This window comes from Chrysemys picta, chromosome 1, assembly GCF_011386835.1.
Source record: "Chrysemys picta bellii isolate R12L10 chromosome 1, ASM1138683v2, whole genome shotgun sequence".
Classification (NCBI taxonomy): domain Eukaryota; kingdom Metazoa; phylum Chordata; order Testudines; family Emydidae; genus Chrysemys; species Chrysemys picta.
This window is the reverse complement of record NC_088791.1, coordinates 87,198,009-87,210,961: the sequence shown is the minus strand read 5'-3', so window position 1 is coordinate 87,210,961 and position 12,953 is coordinate 87,198,009. Positions and strand designations below refer to the sequence as shown.

The window sequence follows — 12,953 nt, the reverse complement described above, 5'->3', positions numbered from 1 at the left end:
AGGTAATTTTATGAACACTGTATGAGACCTGGTCAGTGAGGAGAAGTTATTGTATATTGGGTGATAAGGCTTTTCTATGCGAATGTATTGATCTCACTTACTAGTGGGCTGTTGGATGAACAAACAGGAAGACAATGGCCCCAGAAAAGGTCACCCCAGCACACACTTGGAAAGGCTATTGGCAAAGCTGCCAGCTTCGAGGACCTTACATTTGGTCTCCAACAATTGGCAAATCTTGTTTGGCCTATGCTGGAAACTTGCAAATCACAGGGCTATAAAACTGTTAAAAAGTGACTTGGCCTTAGGGGAAAGTGGAGTGATCAAAATCACTAAGCAGCATTTTTTTTCTTTCCCTGAGGTTGGGAGAGAAAAAATGGTTTGTGAGTTAAGGGAACAGACTACACCAGACAGACACTTGAGATCTCTGTAGGAAGTTTAGACCTACAGGATCCCCAGGTGGAAGATGGTTAGACTCCTGGTAAGATAGACATGTTTATAGTCTGTTTTATTGGTTTCAGACCAGTTTTTTTCTGAAATGCTTTTGTTTTAAATAAATAATACTTTGCTTTAAGGAGGCGGAATGGTCATTGCTTACCACTGCCATTGCTCCCGGGAGGAACAGACTTGCAGGTGCTGTGCATGTCAGACCTGTTGAGGTAATCATGGTTGATACACAAGGGACTGCAATCCAAGGTCTGGTCTGAGAGTGGAAGAATCCTGTGATTCCATCCTGAGCGAAGTGATTGCCTGAGACTTGAAGGGGGTCGGCACTCAAAGAGAGGAGAGGTGAGAGGTGCAGTTCATCTGACAACTGTGACTGTAGCATCACTCAGGGTTGGTGGGAAACTACGCTCACTCCCAGGGCTTAATTTTTGCCAGGGCTGAGCCCCAGCACCTCTAGGCTTGGCAGTTCATAGCCCCAGCACCTCTGGGCTTGCTGCATCAGTTATGAATGTAAAAAAATTTCTTGAGCTCCGGCACATCTTTCATTACAAATTAAGCACTGCCCACCCTTGCCCGGTATGACCAGGAGGTCTGGGCCTGGCTAGGGTGACCAGATGTCCCGATAAAATCGGGACCACCCCGATATTTCAGTGTCTGTCCCACATCCCGATCTTTGCTCAGATGGCAGGACTCACTTTTTTTCCTTCCCCCACTCTCCTCTGCCGGGCACCCCATGTGTCCCGATGTTTTCTTCCCCTCATCTGGTCACCCTAGGCCTGGCTGTCAAAGAAAGGGTGGGAGATTTAACTGTAAAGAGCATCATTCCACAGCCCTGAGGTTTCATTTGGTGGATATGGGTTGTGTTGGGCTTTTCCTTCTTCAAAGCACAAATGTACGGCTCCAGTTGTGCTTCCATAAACACCTAGTGGCACTGTCTCTGTTCCTTTTCAGACTATCATCAGGGAGTGAAAGTTATTCCTGGTCCCTGTTTCAGCTGAGCGGAGTCGCCACAGCAGCAGGATTAGAACCCGAACCGCCTACTTAGGGCTCACACAGACTTCCGTTGGCGACTGCATTGGGGTGCATCTCTAATCAGCTTGCGCGGAAAATGGATGCAGTGAGTCAAATGAAGACAGTCTATGAATTAGACTAGGGCTGAGAGGACACAGAACAGGGCTGGCGATGAGACAATGAGGATTCTTGCTTCACGACAGCTGGGGAACTATCACACTCAGAAAAATAAGGGGGGAAAAAAAATCAGATTTTTTTTTAAAATACCTTCATCCTAATTCTATGCACCAGCACACCTGCTGTATTGTCCTTCCATCTTCTTCAGGAGAGCTCGTTAGGGTAACTGCTCCCCAGCAGCCAGTGTGGGGTATTGAACATGTGGACATTACAACAAAGAGCTCCAAAGCTGCAGCAGTCTTCTAGAACAGACCAGCAATCACCGCTGAGAATGGAAGGGCATTTTTAAAATGCTCTATGTAATGAGTGCATGTGTACCTAAGAGGTTTATGGTGCCTCACTGACAGTGTTGACCTATAGCTCCTGCTGGGTTGAGAGAAAGGTTTGAAGGCCCTGGATAGAAAGAATGGAAGTTGGGGAGGTGAGGAGAGTTAGGGCAGAATGAATGAGGGGACTGAGAGGATTCAATTTCTTCTTTACCTTTTTCTTTCTCCCCTTAGCCTCCTTTTAAAGAACAAATTAGTTCCCTTTAAAAAAGGGAGACATTAAATGCAATATCAAGCTTATTAAATTTAAGCTAAACAAGTCCAGAAATGCAGACATTAAGTATCTCATAGTATTATTAATAAAGAACCTTCTTATCTGAAAATCTTATTGTTCAAAATTGGGTCATGGCCTAAAATATGCCTCCTTTGCATTGGCAAATCCCGCGTTTAAAGTCCTGCAAAGTCCGTTATTGGTCAGCCTGCCAAGCCAGCAAAGCTTGCCTCTCCAGCTGGTGGGACTGCTGAAAGGCCTGCAGTGTCTTCTATGTCTCCCCATGTTGCTCTGTGAGCCACTGCAGAGTGCCCTCCATCTCCAGGTCACCAAACTGTGTCTCTGGCAAAAGATCCCAGACAAGCCCCCACTTGTAACAGGGTCCACAACCTACCCCTCTTCCTGGGGTCTGCTTGCTGCCCCCAATAAGGCTCAGAGAGGCTTCAGGGTTATGCAACACCTGTGTCTTTATTTACTTACAGTTATCCCACCACCAGTGTCTATCTATCTACAAGCCTTTATAGGATCATTCAACCTTTTTACAGGCAGAGTCAGCCTTCAGCAAGGAGGCCTCCAGTCAGTCAATTGACTTCTCCCTGGCTGCCCCCCAACCTTCTAGTTCCCTCCCAGCCTTTATAGCCCTTGGCTTGTCAGGCCAGCAGGTGTTGCCAATCAGGCCTTTTCCATCAGCCCCAATCTGTTTTCCTGATTGGAGCTGACTGGGCAGGGGCTAATTAGGTGCTTTTGCACCAGCACCATGCTACAGATCCACTATTTACATTTTTTCACAAGTTGTTTTTTTAAATATCTGAGTGCTCAGTTTTGTGCACTTTCTTCTGAGTTGATTGTTATTGTAGATGGGTGAGTGACTGGATACAGGAATTGGTGTGGGAGTGTCCAATAAGAGTCCATCTAGGTTTACATGGAGGCAATAATATTTAAACAAAAGAAGGGTGGGGGGCTAATTTTAGCTATCACACATTGCATGTCCCTTTCGCCAGGCAATATCCATTCCGTGATTATTGAGAAACATCTGTGCTCTCCACCTGTTCAGACACTGTGCTCTTTTCAGGAAAAGAAATGAGATCTCATCCCACAATCATCTGGAAAGCCAGGAGATCAAAAGTCATCATGTCTTCCTCCTCTTATGCAAACTTTGAAGTCATCTTGGTCTTTAGGTCTACAAATAGTGAATTATTCAGAAATTTATCCTTCAGTGGCAACTTCTTGAGGAGATAATGGTAGTTTCAATAAAGAGTAGGGGAGTTCCTGCCCAGATGGTGACTAGCTAGCTCCAAAGAACATTGGATATAGACAAACATGTTTGACATTCCTTTGTTTTGTAGAATTGCTGGACAAAAGGGGCACCTAGGTCCACATGAACTAGTTCAGGCTTTGTGCTGAGAATGCTGAGGCCCATGTGACTTAGGCGGGAGGTGGGGTCCAGTTTGAGATCTCATAAGGAAGGCTTAACAGGAGCAGACAGTGTACTGGAAGCAGGACAGAGAGACAAAGGGTCAGAAAACAGGGAGTTTCTTTCTGGTTCCAGCATCGGCTCCAGCCGTTGGTGTAAGTGGAATGCCTGTGTGTGTGGTTTTGCTCTTGTTTTTTCAATGTCTGTTCATGGTAAACAGGACCTTTGTGTAAATTTCAGGAAGAAATTAATTACCCTAGAAAACTCCCTGAACCTGTCATTAATTTCTCGAAGTGGGAAACTGACACACTGCAAAATCACAATATCTGCTAGTGATCAGCAGAAAATTGCACCCTTTGCATTAGGCTTTTCCCAGCAACATCAACTGATGGCAGAAATGTGAAAGCAAAAGTTTTATACCGCATCAAAAGCGGAAAACACAGGAGTAGTAGCATGATTATTGGATGCAACTGAGACTGCTCTATGTTTATTAAACTAAGGAATTCCTGTGTGTACAGCAGATTGCAAGGAGAGTTTTTGTCTCATGGGATATGTCTACACTCAGGGCCGGCGCAACCCATTAGGCGACCTAGGCAGTCGCCTAGGGCACTACAATTTGGGGGGCAGCGACCGCGGTGGTATTTCAGCAGCAGGATCTTCCGCTGCCTCTGTGAGAGGCGGCATTTCAGGGCGGGACCTTCCACCGCCTAGGGCGGCAGAAAAGCTGGTGGCGCTCCTGTCTACACCGCAATTAGAGACCCACGACTGGCCTGTGCCAGCTAACTTGGGCACGCAGAGCTTGGGCTAAGGGACTGTTTAATTGTGGTATAAACATTCGGGCTCAGATTGCAGCCCAAGCTCTGGGACCCTCCCACCTTGTAGGTTCCTAGAGCCCAGGCTCCAGCCCAAGCCTGAAAGTCTACAAAGCAATTAAACAGCTCCTTAGTCCGAGCCCCACAACCCCAAGTAAGCTGGCATGGGCCAACTGTGGGTTTTTAATTGCAGCATAGACATAACCCCAAACACAAGAAAAGGGGATTCCTTTTCTCATGCCTGCACTAAAATAACCTCGTAGAGACATTAGCACATGGCTTTGTACTTCAGATAGTCTATCTACTGAATGATGTGAAGCCAACAAATATACATCCTGTCAAATAAAAGATTGATGGTGAAACAAAGATTCAGAAAACAGTTATTTGAAAACAGAATCCATCCCCTATTGAATATAGAATAGGGATTTGGAATTACATGTAAACCACGTAATTGCATTCTGTTTTCTACACATCAGATTCATTTAGCAGGGGGTTAAAGAAAAGACTAATTAGTTCTTAGCACTTTCAGTTGAATCAAGGAAAGAAGATAACTCAAATTCAGAAAAGCCTGACTAGAGTGTTGATTAATTAGATACTTAAGTAATGTAACTTTGATCTGTGCTGAACCTTAATACCAGTAATACACTACCATGCACTTGGAAGATATATATAAATTGTTTAAAACACAACACCTCGATCATTTTAGGAAAGTGCCAAAGATCTACCCACCTCTGCTGTAAAGATTATCTAAAATGAAATTTATGGAACATATGTTTCTACTTCATTAAAATCTAGAATTAGTTTATACAAACAATAGTTGACTGAAGAAAATAGTAGTTTAGAAACACCGGAGTCTGTAAATAAGTATTAGGAACTGAAAAACATTTATTGCAATAGTAAATTTTACTGGCTCAGCCTATTTGCAACAGAGATTTATATTTTTTTATAGTTGTAGTATAAAAGCTCTTTAAACTCTTTAAATGAGTACTGTTCATACTTATTGTATCAGTTTAATAATTGACTAGCTGTTGCTTAATCTGTCTCTAGTACTTAGGCCTTTAAAAGTCAACAGATAACATGAAATAAATAAAACCTTTGTCACTCACTGCTACATCAGGTTTTACGTAACTGTCCTAAAAATGAGTTGCAACAGAAACCTTTGAACAGCATGCCAGTAAAATGTACTGTATTCCAAAGAAGCTGATAACGTCTTGTTTGGAATTCTGTCAATTTATTCCAGGAATTTAACAGTAATTAACCCAACACTTTAAGCCTCTTGGCTGTTTTATATGTTTATGATGTAAATAATACCACTCTTCAGTTCTTCAAGTGACAAAACTTGATGATGTGGTGGGTCAGCTCTATGTCTGGTTTTCATTTTGAAAGGGGGATGGAGTGTGTTCCCAAGTCTTCTCTGCTGAGATTACCAGTAAAAGTCCACGCTGGAGGAATGATGGTTGTAAAATGGGTGCCTGTCAAAAAGGCACTAAAAGAAATTTGGTTGCTTAGCCAACCAAACAGCCATCTACATTGGTTCACACAACTGATCTTAGGTTACTTCAAGCCAGCAATGGAGTTGTGATAAGCTCTACACTCCCTTACCAATCCCCAAATCCACCTAGTCACCTTCCTGATGTAACAAATTGACTGCATTTAGCAATATTCATCATGGCCAAGATTTTCAGCACTGACTAGTGACTTGGGGTGCCTCAATTTTGGGGGTTTCAACTTGAAACATCTTAAAAGAGCTGCCTTTTCAGAGGGTGGATGCTCAGCACTCTCTGACAATCAGGTCTCTCTGAGTTGCCTTAAATTGAGAACCCAAAATCACTAGTCACTTTAGAAAATCTTGTCCATAAACATATTCCTTAGGCACCTATTTATTCATCAGCGATAGTCTAGGTGCCTTGCAAAAATACAGGTGGGCATTTAGTCAGTCATCATAAGTCCTAAAAGTTATTGATCATGGCAAGTCTCATGTTGACAGTCTGGTTTTATTAACGGTCATATAAAAATAAAGTTATATGTTGTGATAAAAAAGTGTCAGTTCTTTAGATTATTTTGCTGACAGAAGTGTCCTTGATTATATGAGCAGGTCCTTAAGCATTTGGCCCTTTCAGCTCAGATGAAACTATTCAACATTCTAAACCCCAGATAGTTTCAGTTGGTTCATTGGCCTTTTTTCCATAGTGTTGTATATTGAATTATAGATACATCATATACTAAATTCCAGACCAATTTTCACTTAATCATGGAAACCCTGTATATAGAATTGCAGACATACAAGAATTTTGTAAATGGCCAAATCACCAGAAACTTTATATAAATCATTAAATATTTTCCATCCTTACCCCCTCCTACATAAACTCTGAAGAACAGAGGGAGAAAATAATTTCTAGCAATATTTTTGTTCCCAAAATTGAGTTCCACGGTTTACTCAGCACTATCCAAACATATTGAACAGCACATTGATCTGCTCCAAGGAGCTTGTAGTCTATAGTGCAGATGGTCAAAACCAAATCAAACATGTATAGCAGAACTGCGGTCAGCGCTAGCTGGGTATGTTGTGTTGTAAGAATCTGTACACTTTTTTTTTTTAACTCAGTGGGTTAAAAAATACCCATAATTATACACTAACAAAATGTAGTCTATTGACTGTTCCAGATATTCCATACACGAATGAAATCCATTTGCAAACAATTCAGCTGAGCTGACAGTTCGTATGCCAGATTGTATCATGTTGGAAAATTAAAATGCCTGCATTATAAGTTCTTGGGAGAAAGCATGTTCAAAATTGGCTCTTTAACTACACTGTTTCAAAGGCAACTTTGTACTGATAAACTAGTCAATCAAATATTACTGCATTTCTAACAGTAACATGTGAAGCTATTTCTTTAGTTATGTAATCTAGCAGATACAGAGGCTTTAAAAACACCATATGCTAAATAACATAAACACTCCAGAGAACATGTTGTGAAAAATGTTGTGATTAATAAAACCCAGAATGAATTTCTTGCCCTGTCTAAGCATCATTATCAGATAAAAGTTAAGAAATAATTAGTTTCAGTATGTCAGTAATTCTAGACCGCTTTAAAAAGAAAAAGGTTAGCTGGAATTTCTACTACTTAACCCTGGTCTATACTATGGGGTTAGGTCGAATTTAACCACATTAGGTCAATTTTAAAATGAATGCGTCCACACAACCAATCCTGTTCCGTCGACTTAAAGGGCTCTTAAAATCGACTTCTGTACTCCTTCCCGGTGAGGGGAGTAGTGGTAAAATCAACCTTGCTGGGTCGAATTTGGGGTAGCGTGGACGCAAATCGACGGTATTGGCCTCCGGGAGCTATCAGAGTGCTCCATTGTGACATCTCTGGACAGCACTTTGAACTCCGCTGCACTAGCCAGGTACACAGGAAAAGCCCTGGGAACTTTTGAATTTCATTTCTTGTTTGGTCAGCGTGGCAAACTCAGCAGCACTGGTGACCATGCATTCCCCCCAGAATCATAGAACGTAGAATGTTTCTACGCTCCATCATCTCTGTCCCTGAGATTATTGCAGATTAGAAGGCAAAAAAACCACACTCGCGATGACATGTTTTCCAAGCTCATGCAGGCCTCCTGCACTGATAGGGCACAGCTTAATGCATGGAGGCATTCAGTGGCAGAGGCCAGGAAAGAATTAAGTGAGCGCAAAGAACGGAGGCAGAACATGATGCTGAGGCTAATGGGGGAGCAAACGGACATGATGAAGCGTCTGTTGCAGCTGCAGGAAAGCCAACAAGACCCCCACTGCATCCACTGTATAACCGCCTACCCTCCTCCCCATGTTCCATAGCCTCCTCACCCAGACACCCAAGAACGCGGGGAGGAGGCTCCGGGCACCCAGCCACTCCACTCCAGAGGATGGCCCAAGCAACAGAAGGCTGTCATTCAAATAGTTTGATTTTTAGCGTGGCTACAATAAGCAATGTGGCCTTATCCTTCCCTCCTCCCCCACCCCATCCGGGCTACCTTGTCTGTTATCTCATTTTTTTTAATTAATAAAGACAGCATGCATGGTTTCAAAACAATAGTTACTTTATTTCGAAGGGGGGAGAGTGGTTGGCTTACAAGGAATTAGAATCAACAAAGGGGACGGGTTTGCATCAAGGAGAAACACACACAACTGCCACACCGAAGCCTGGCAAGTCATGAAACTGGTTTTCAAAGCCTCTCTGATACACAGCGCAACTTGCTATGCTCTTCTAATCACCCTGGTATCTGGCAGCTCAAAATCGGATGCCAGGCGATTTGCCTCAACCTCCCACCCCACCATAAGTGTCTCCCCCTTATTCTCACAGATATTATGGAGCACACAGCAAGCAGCAATAACAATGGGAATGTTGGTTGCACTGAGGTCTGACCTAGTCAGCAAACAGCGCCAACGAGCTTTTAAATGTCCAAAGGCACATTCTACCACCATTCTGCACTTGCTCAGCCTATAGTTGAACTGCTCCTTACTACTGTCCAGGCTGCCTGTGTATGGTTTCATGAGCCATGGGAGCAAGGGGTAGACTGGGGTAGGTGCGACTGCACGGTGCTTCCAGCTGGGAGAGCAGCCTGAGGCAGAAGCCTCCAGCTCACATGATATTCCAGGCAGGATTGAATCTCCGTGAGATGAAACTTAAAGAAGAGAATGACCTGGAATCTCTGGCTCCCATTTGATGCTCTAAGAGGAAGATAGCCATGTCTGTCCAGGAGCCCCTGTTCGACCTCACCGAGGTCTGCCAGGAGCACCCAGGAGACATATGACAGCTATCAGTCCTACTGCACTGTCTGCCGCAAAGGCAAGGAGCTGCTGCTGTGTAGCAATACAGTACCGCATCTGCCAGCAGCATCCTGCAGATGTACGGTCATGGTGAGCTGAGCGGGCTCCATGCTTGCCTTGGTATGGTGTCTGCACGGGTAACCCAGCAGAGAAACGATTGTCTGCTGTTGCTTTGAGGGAGGGAGGGAGGGGGGCCTGACGACATGTATCCAAAACCACCCATGACAATGTCAGGCATTGAGGGCTTAACCCAGAATTCCAATGGGCAGCAGAGACTGCAGGAACTGTGGGATAGTTACCCCACAATACTGTTCTGTAAGTCAATGATAGCCATGGTAGTGAGGACACACTCCACTGACTTAATGCACTTAGTATGGACATACACAATCGACTGTATAAAATCGGTTTCTAAAAATCAACTTCTATAAAATCGACCTAATTTCATAGTGTAAACATACCCTTAGTCATAGAATGCCCTCATGGTTTTAGATAGCCACGGCATACTTTGTGTGGTAATGCTATCTTTGGGAGAGGTTTACATTTTTCCATTTTTGTTTTCCAAGCTACTGTTAGCTGTTACATTTAGAAATGCAACCAAAGTGGGACTCCAGGTTCAAACTCTCGTGAATTTTGGGAGTGTACAGAATACCTAAACTAGCTCCATTTTATGGATTTTAGATCGAAAATCTGGAAAAGATTAATCTCAGTTTTCCAGGATTTGGAAGTAGAAATTTGGCTATTCCCTGCCCCCAACTCTGTCCAGCCCCTTACCCCTCCCCTTTATTCTTGCTCTCTTCCTCCCCTCCCTTCCAACCTCAAGAAGAACCTTATCTTCCTGCAAGGACCTCTGAAAGCAAAAATAAAATTAATTGCAACCTCAGGTCCATTGTTTAACTGTTTGAAAGAAAACTGGAAAGAAATACAGACCAATGAATCTGTTTTGCCAATATTCCCTGTTACAACTTGTTTTTAAACTGATAACTAACCTCCCAGCATCTCTGTAACCAGTTGACAATAAGATCAGAGTAAAGCCTGGTCTACAGTAAAAAGTTAGGTCAACCCAGCTACGTCGCTGAGGGGTCAGAAAAATCCATGCCCCTGAGTAACATAGATAAGCCAGCCTAACCCCGAGGGTAGACAGCTAAGAATTCATGCATGCAGACCAGCATCTGAGTTGAAGGACACACTCTGCATGACCCTTAATTAGTTTTACCTTGCTAATTTCAATTCAAGTTATGTTACGTTCATGGAACCATATGAGACCCCTCCGGGCAGCTCATTTAACATCTGGTTGTTCTTGCTATTTTTTGACCAAAATTCGGTGTATCTCGTTGGACAAGGAGGTTATTTCCATGGGTTCCATTCCTACTCAGCTGATGTTTCCATTCTTTCTATCTTTATCCCATGGTTTTCCTCTCAGTGCGAGTGAAATCTCATTTAAACTCCCACTTTTAGTTGTTTCCAAGCATAAGAAGAGGGAATATTTGATTGCATTAAACTTCTACCACATAATAGCTAGAAAACATCAGTTGCATACGGAAGCAATATCAGCTACATTTAGTAAAGAAATGATCAATGAATTGTTAAACAGGGCTAACCCTCTCTTTCCCTCATCACCCCCGTTATTCGTTAAGCTGTGCATAGATGAGATAATGGATAATTATCCTTCCCAATTTTCACTATGGAGAGATGATAGCCATCCATAGCTAAGTTTAAGAATTGCTTTCCATTATAACCCAATTTAGGTTCCCATTTCTTCTTCTAAAATCTTCAACAACAAAATCATTTCCTGTTCAAATTCTGCATGTGTGGCTGACAGTCACTACTTTGCCAAATGCGAAGACATTGAGATAGGGGACACACACAAAAAATGCTGGAAAATGAGGGTTCATCAAAAATAAAAATTTTCATTGGAAAAAGTTGTTTGATTCAAATTTTCAATGGGAAGTTTTGAAGTCAAATGAACGTTTTCATGTCATTTCACTTTGAATTGAAATTTTCATTTCTTTTTAGTTTTCAAAAATTGAAACAAAGCTAATTTAGAATCAAAATGAAAAATTCAGTTGGACTCAAAATGAAAATTTTAACTTGAATCAAAACTAAAAGTAAATTGTTACAGTTTGTTTCAAAATTTCCCTTCATAAAAATCTTTTTTTATTCAGGGAAACATAAATGGGTTTTACAACCAGCTTGTGTTTTGATCGCATCTTGAAAATTCTTTTTATGGTTGTTTGTTTCCTCACATTTTAGCTCAAAACCAACTTGTACTAGAAGCTTCCCAGGAGTTTATTCAAAAAGCCTCATTATGTCTAACCAGCAGCTAGGAGCGAGCCTCCTGGCCCAGGTGGATACATTCGTCCTAGCAGGGCTTGAGCTAGTGTGCTAGAAATAGCAGTGTGGATGTTTCAGCTCAGGATCTCAAGGCCACCCAACCCCCTGGATCAGAGCTCACATAGCTAGCTCAAGTCTCCAATGGAACAGCAAAATTCACAGAACCAGTTTTGAGATGAGGAAAGGCCCATCTGACAAGATATTTACTAGAAATCAGGTATGGTTCATTTGGCAGATAGTTATGTTTAGTTTCTTAGATTGTGCCAGCAGTCCCTTCATGAGTACCTGAGCCAAAGTAGCTTCCCTAGAGAAATGAAGTCCTTGTTAGTAGCACAGTGGAGGAAGAGTCTCCTGCAGGCATTTCTTGGTGCTGAGACTGAAATAAGGTCCTGGAAATAAACATCCGCCCAACATTAGAAGTTTTGTCTCTTTGTTTAATTTGGCAGCATACAGGTAGATAGAAGGAAAATTTCTCATTTCCTGCCCAGGTGCTGAGCTTGTTGCAGAAAGTATGTACCAGCCTAAGCCCCTAGCAGGCATGAAATACTGCTAGCTGCCACAATAACTAAATGATTTTAACCATGTGGTATGTGATCTGTGTTGAGATCCAATCATCTTAGTAACTAATTACACAAATTTATTTATAAGTTATAGTGTGGACAGAGACTAAAGGTCAGCCTGCCTTTTCTACTGATAAGCAATTGGATCGCAAACCCACCTGAAGTGATGATCTTATTGCCAAGATTCAGTGAATAGGTATATGGTTTCTACAGCTAATTAAATCTATTAATTATAAGCTAAAATTCACTGGGCTAGGCAATGATGTTTCACATTTGTACTCTGCCTCAGCTGGGCATGATTTAATGTTTGCTGTACTAAAGGGAACAAAAACCAGCTGAATCACTTCAGAACAAGTATGTATAAAAAACCCTGAATGCAGTGAGTTTGCAATAAAATGTACATTCACAGGACATATAGTGTCAGGTTTTTATTTTGTGAACATGGCTGCCTAAACTCGCTGTTCTAAGAAAATTGATTTCATAAAAGGCAGTTCTAGGGTCATGAACCACATGGCTAATTCAAGATATTTGCATCTAGTGACTGAGTCGGCTGTTTCTCATCATGAGGAGCTTCTGAATAATTGTGCTCAGATCCAACTCAAGATATCTATAGCCAATACGACAGAACCATGTCTTGTAGAAACAAATGCATAGTCCTCTCATCAATGGTATTAAGAGAGCAATGGCTGTGAGTTAGAGCCATGGCTCTCTTAGCTACTGGGGATCTGATGGGGCTGTTGCTGGAGTTGGTTGTAAGTGCACCAAAGGCTGACTTCTATTAAAGAAGAAATTATTAGAAGAAACGCTCTTTACACTGACACTCTCTGCAATTATTTCTCTGTCCTGAGTCTTGTGAT

The 12,953-nt window shown here is 42.3% G+C and overlaps 1 long non-coding RNA gene across 1 annotated transcript; it reads left to right on the top strand.

Annotated features, from left to right (window-relative positions):
* The first annotated feature begins 245 nt into the window (after positions 1 to 245).
* On the top strand, positions 246 to 5,318 carry LOC135983811 (uncharacterized). The gene is made up of 3 exons (XR_010601629.1): positions 246 to 478; positions 573 to 786; positions 1,396 to 5,318. It is a non-coding gene; the product is annotated as an uncharacterized LOC135983811 (long non-coding RNA).
* Positions 5,319 to 12,953: the final 7,635 nt, after the last annotated feature.